Genomic DNA, 6611 nt, shown 5'->3' on the forward strand with positions numbered 1-6611 from the left:
GAAACCACAATAACCCAGCGTGTGATCATTAATAACGACGAGCAATTTAATTCCAGATTTGTTAATGAATTGAATTTGAATTTCCCCCAGCCCCCCAGCTGCTGCTGGTGGGATTTGGACCCACGTTTCCAGAGTATTAGTCCAGGTGTCTGGATTACTCATCCAGTAACATTACCACCATGCTGCCTGCGCAAGCACATGCAGTCCGTCAATTCTATCAACTGTAACTTGGCGTCGCTGCGCCCTTTAATTGCGCACACTCTGAATAGTGCGTTTTATTAAATTGCCCTCGGATCAAAATGTCTGTGCACGGTTGAGTTTGCACAATGAAAGGGCTGATATTCTGCCTGTCACACAGTGAGACTTGGTTAATGAATAATAGACAGGCCCAGGTTCCACTGATGAGACGAGCTTTGCAAAAATGAACTTGTGTTAAAAGACTGAGCAATGCCAGGGATAAAGTTAAAATATGACAGCATTGGTGACCCTACAGAGAACAATTAAACAGAGACTAGCCACCCACTGATTTACAATCGTTCCCTTATCACTCCATTATACAGATTCCAAAGTCCAGGTGCCCGTGGAAACTACACCCTCGATCCAGTGATAACCTAGGGACTGTCTCAAAAGCTCATATGCCATTTCCAGAAATCTAAAGTTTCAAATAGAGCTACAGCCTGTGTTTTTTTTAAACACAAAAACAAAAATACCTGGAAAAACTCAGCAGGTCTGGCAGCATCTGCGGAGAGGAGCACAGTTAACTGTGTTCCTCTCCGCAGATGCTTCCAGACCTGCTGAGTTTTTCCAGGTATTTCTGTTTTTGTTTTGGATTTCCAGCATCCGCAGTTTTTTGCTTTTATCTCTGTGTTTTTTTTAATTCATTCACAAGATGTGGGCTTCGCTGGCTGGACCAGCATTCATTGCACATCCCTAGTTGCCCCTTGAGAAGGTGGTGGTGAGCTGCCTCCTTGAACCGCTGCAGTCCATGTGGTGTAGGTACACCCCCAGTGCTGTTAGGAAGAGAGCTCCAGGATTTTGACCCAGCGACAGTGAAGGGACGGCTGATATATTTCCAAGTCAAGATGGTGAGTGACTTGGAGGGGAAATTCCAGGTAGTGGTGTTTCCATCTATCCGCTGCCCTTGTCCTTCTAGATGGTAGTGGCCATGGGTTTGGAAGGTGCTGTCGAAGGAGCCTTGGTGAATTCCTGCAGTGCATCTTGTAGATGGTACACACTGCTGCTACTGTGCGTCGGTGGTGGAGGGAGTGAATATTTGTGGATGTGGTGCCAATCAAGCGGGGCTGCTTTGTCCTGGACGGTGTCAAGCATCTTGAGTGTTGTAGGAGCTGCACTCATCCAGGCAAGTGGGGAGTATTCCATCACACTCCTGACTTGTGCCTTGTCGATGGTGGACAGGCTTTGGGGAGCCAGGAGGTGAGTTACCACAGGATTCATAGCCTCTGTGCCTCCTACTCTTGTAGCCACAGTATTTATATGGCTTGTCCAGTTCAGTCACAGTTTTTTACCCTGATGTTTACAAAAGGAATGACTGACTTGTATTTATATAGTGCCTTTCATGACCCTGTACATCCCGTTGTGCCTTACAGCCAATATAGCACTTCTAAGGTATAGTCAAAGGAAACACGGAGATCAATCTGTGCACAGTGAGATCCACAAACAGACCAGGTTATCTGTTCTCAGTGATGTTGGAGGGATGAATATTGGTCAGGACATCACAGGAGAACTCTACTGCTCCTCTTCAACAAGTGTCATGAAATCTTGTATGTCTATCTGAGAGGGTGGATTTACCTTCAGTTCAACTCTCGTCCGAAAGGTGACACATTTGACTTGAGCCCATCATCTTCCGGCTTGGAACTGAGATTGTTACTCACTTGAGCCAGGGGCTGGCGCAAAGAGAGGGGAAAACAAGCTTACGATTGTATAGCACCTCACCACGGGAGATCGGAAAACACTTCGCACACAGAGGGTAGCCTTTCTTGGTGAGCGAGTAAGCAGCAGCCAATTTGCGCACAGCAGGATCCCACAAATAGCCACACGGGTTTTTTTTGCCTCCAGCATTCAGGGAGAGGCCAAGTTTAGCATCTTATCCGACGGACAGATGCAAACTTCACCGGAGCATTCCTTCAATTCCCGATTTTCCTTGCTCCTTCAATGGTGACGGTGCCTTCAGCTGCCAAGGCCCTTAAGCTCTGGAATCTCCACCTCTCTGCCTCGCTTTCCTCCTCAAAACTCTTTGGACAAGCTTTTGGTCATCTGACCGTACATCTCCTTTTGGCTCAGTCTCATGTTTTATCAGATAGCACACTCCTGTCCAGTGCCTCGGAGCGTTATGTTAAAGGCATCACCTTCTGAAGGGCAGTTCGGTTTGGGCAACAAATGCTAGCCTTGCCAGCGATGCCCTCAACCCATGGACAGATAAAAAAAAAGGGAGATGTTGTTGTCGAATGCCATTCAGAACTAGAAATCCTGATTAAATTTTCCCTAAGTCAGTGGCACTGAGGCAAGTTGCGGTACTCTTAAGAGCATCGTAGCTGTAACTGGTCAGCTCCAACTGAGATTGAACCTGCAATGTTGCTGCCAGTGGGATACTCACCACCAGTTAGTCCTTAATCCCAAACTGACTGCATTGTACTAACCCTGACATCCTCTACTATCCTGTCAGGTTGGAATCTTGCTTTGCTGTTGTGGCGTGGATTTGTTTTATTGTTTATTCTTTCACAGGATGTGAATGTCGCTGGCGAGGCCAGTAGGTGCTGCCCATCCCTAATTACCCCTTGCACCTTCTTGAACCGCTGCGGTACACATGGTGTAGGTACACACGAATTAGGAGCAGGAGTAGGCCTCAAGACTGCTCCGCCATTCTATAAGATCATGGCTGATCTGATTGTAACCTCAACCCCACATCCCTGCCTACCCCCAATAACCTTTCACCCCCTTACCAAGTATCTATCCAGCTCTGCCTTGAAAATACTCAGAGACTCTGCTTCCACCGCCTCTTGAGGAGGAGAGGTCCAAAGACTCCTGACCCTCAGAAAAATTTCTCCGCTTCTCTGTCTTAAATGGGTGACCCCTTATTTTTAAACAGTAACCCCTAGTTCTGGATTCTCCTCTCCACATCCACCCTATCAAGAGCCCTCAGGATCTTGTATGTTTCAATCAAGTCGTCTCTTACTCTTCTAAACTCTAGATACTCTAGGTACACCCATAGTGCTGCTAGGGAGGGAGTTCCAGGATTTTGACCCAGCGACAGTGAAGGAACGGTGATATATTTCCAAGTCAGGATGGTGTGGGGCTTGGAGGGGAACTTGCAGGTGGTGGTGTTCCAGCCAATGTCACTGGGCTCTGACAATCCCAACAGCGATGCAGGACATATCCGATGTCTGGGAGACTCTCTCAAAGAGGGAGGAAGCAAGACCCTCTCCCCAAACCCGGAATAAAAAGCGATATTTATAACAGCAAGTACAATAAGCCCCATCCCAGACATTGGGCAAGGTTTTCTGGCCCCAACCCCTGCCGGGGTCACCCGGCCCCACCTAAAGTCAACGGGCTCTTTGCTGGGCCTCCTCAGCGGGTCCCACCATAACAGGGCCGGAAAATCCCGGCCATCGAGTTAACAGACCTGTGAGCTGGACGGAGGGTGGCGCAGGTTAATATAACTTCACTATCAATGAGCTTATATTTGCTGACGTCGTATTTCTGTAACAGGGGCTTATAGGCTCATCAGTAGAAACGGAAAGAATACTGAGGCATGAAAAACAGGTGGGGGCTCTGCTTGGGTTCCTGCTTCACGCTGACAAATCTGATCTGAAATCAGGGTGGCTGTGATCCAACGCCATTGGTTCACAGAGCAGGAAAATAGTCCCCATGCCCGATGGGCACCCAGTGCTCAGAGAGGTGGAGGATTGAGCTTACTTGTGATGCCCTACGTAGCCGAATTGCCCAGCGGAAACCTTCCAACTAGAGCTCACGTACGCAGCGTGGGCGACTGTTGAACTGAACCACCAGCAAGGAGTCAGTGCCTTCAGGAGAGGAGGGGGTGGGGGCAAAACTGGGGGGTGTGGAAGGGAGATGGAAGTGCAAATTCGACTCGGAAGGCAGCACAGTAAAGGCAATAGTGAACCTGTAGACTCAATAGGGCAGGAGGTTTAACAGGCTGTCATGCCGGTCGCTCACTTGATAACGCCCGCTTTGTGTGGCCGTTCAATTCCTACCGCTACATCTTTTAGTTGGCAGAGATACAAGCGAATGGATCTCAGAACGCGCGTGGTGTTGGAGAGGGTTAATGGGGAACGAGTGTGACATCCTGCTACGTCAATGATTCGAATATGGTGGGAGAGACGTAGTCATCCAGTGTGAAGCAGTTTGAGGTGATGCATTTTACAGCTGAGGGTGGGTTACACCCAGAATGAGTCAATCTCTGCCAGTAACTGCACGTCCTCCCTGGGAATCCAACTCTGTTTTTCCCCTTTGAAACAAAGGTAGAAACACTCCTTCGTCTGAAAGCTGCTGCGCAAGCAAAGCTCAAACCCTCTCACTTGTTGCAACATGTATCGCAGCTCCAATGGCCACTGACGTCAGCTGCCTCAGAGGTACAAAGGCCACACGTTCAAATCCCGTTCTAGAGACTCGGGAACAGGATCCAGGCTGGCACCCCCAGCGCAGGATGGAGGGAGTGCTGCACTGTCGGAGGTGCCAACTTTCAGTCGAGACGTTAAACCGATGCCACACGTGGATATAAAAGATCCCAGTGCATTAACTAGAAGAACAGAGGCATTCTCCCCACTCTCCGAGACACCATCACGATAACAGATTATCTGGTCAGTATCACATTGCCACTTTGTGGGCTCTTGCTGTGTGCAAATTGGCTGCACGCATTCCCATCGTCACAGCGACAGTCCAAAAGTACTTCCTTGGCTGCGAAGCGCTTTGGGACGCCCTGAGATTAGCAAAGGTGCTACGCAAATGCAAGTTTTGTTCTTCAGCGGAATTGGTGTCTCACAGCCTCCTGACTCAGTGATGAGAGTTATACTGACAGAGCCCAGCTAACATTTAAAATGTAATAACATAAAACCTAACAACTCAGGAAGCCCCTCGTGCCTGTGACGAGATTCTGAAAGAGCGCTAACCTTCACAACCATCTCCCCGATCCATGTACCTTCTCATGTTCAAATCTTTAACCATTTCTCTTTTTTTAAAACTATTCTGGATCCTACATTCACTTACTCTGTCCCAACAATCTCTGTGTATATAAGTATTTTTCTCTAACCTCCCCCTCCCTCTCCTTTTGAGGAGTTTAAGTTTACACAGGCTCTCTGACCAATGCAAGTAATATTTTTGCATAGTTACCTTATCAAAAACCCTCACTTTTCAAAGCAGCATTTCCCCCCATACCTTATGTCCACAAGTACCTTAACAATCTGGAGCAGAACCAAAAGCCATGGAAAAGCTGTGAAAAGGTATAATATATAGTGGAATGATATAGCACAGGAGGCTATTTGGCCCATCATGCCAGTGCCAGCTCTTTGAAAGAACCATATAATTAGCCCCATTCCCCCCCTGCTCTTTCCCCATAACCCTGCTAATTTCTCCTTTTCAACTATTTCCCAAATTGCCTTTTTAACATTAATAGTGGACCTGCTGCCCCAGTGCCTTTTCGGGCAGTGCATTACAGATCGGATTAAAATACAAATTAGGAGCAGGAGTAGGCCATTCGGCCCCTCAAGCCTGTTCCGCCATTCAATAAGATCATGGCTGATCCGATTGTGGCCTCAACTCCACTGTCCTGACTACCCACCCCGATACCCCTTGACACCCCCCCCCCACCTCATCAATCAAGGATCTATCTACCTCAGCCTTAAAAATATTCAATGACCCAGCCTCCACCGGTCTCTGGGGAAAGAGGATTTCACACACTCACGAACCCCAGAGAAAAAATTTCTCCTCGTCTCCATATTAAGTGGGAGACCCCTTATTTTCAAACGGTGTTGCCCGGTTCTAGTCTCTCCCACAAGTGGAAGCATCCTCTCAGGATCTTATATGTTTCAATAAGATCGCCTCCCATTCTTCTAAACTCCAGTGGGTACAGGCCCAGCCTATCCAAACTGTCCACATAAGAAAACCCCTTCAACCCAGAAATCAGCTGAGTGAACCTTCTCTGAATTGCTTCCAATGCAATTATATGCTTTCTTAAGTAAGAGACTAAAACTGTACACAGTACCCCAGATGTGGTCTCACCAACGCCCTGTACAACTGTAGCAAAACTTCCCTACTTTTATTCTCAATTCCCCTTGCATAATATTATAAGATATTGGATCACACTAGCTCACTGTGTAAAAATAATCACCCCCACCATCCAACCTCTGGATCGTTTCCCAGTTATCTTAAATCTGCTCCCTTTGGTTATTGACTGACCCACCAGCGGAGACAGTTTATATCAACTCCCCCTTATCCTCTCTGCCCTCTCCCATTAAAGCATACAACATTCTTACAGGGCTCGACGGGGTAGATGCCGGAAGGATGTTTGCCCTGGTTGGGGGGGCCTGGGTCTAGAACCAGGGGGACGTAGTCTCAGAATAAGGGGTCGGTCATTT

This window comes from Cetorhinus maximus, chromosome 14, assembly GCF_964194155.1.
Source record: "Cetorhinus maximus chromosome 14, sCetMax3.hap1.1, whole genome shotgun sequence".
Taxonomy (NCBI): Eukaryota; Metazoa; Chordata; class Chondrichthyes; order Lamniformes; family Cetorhinidae; genus Cetorhinus; species Cetorhinus maximus.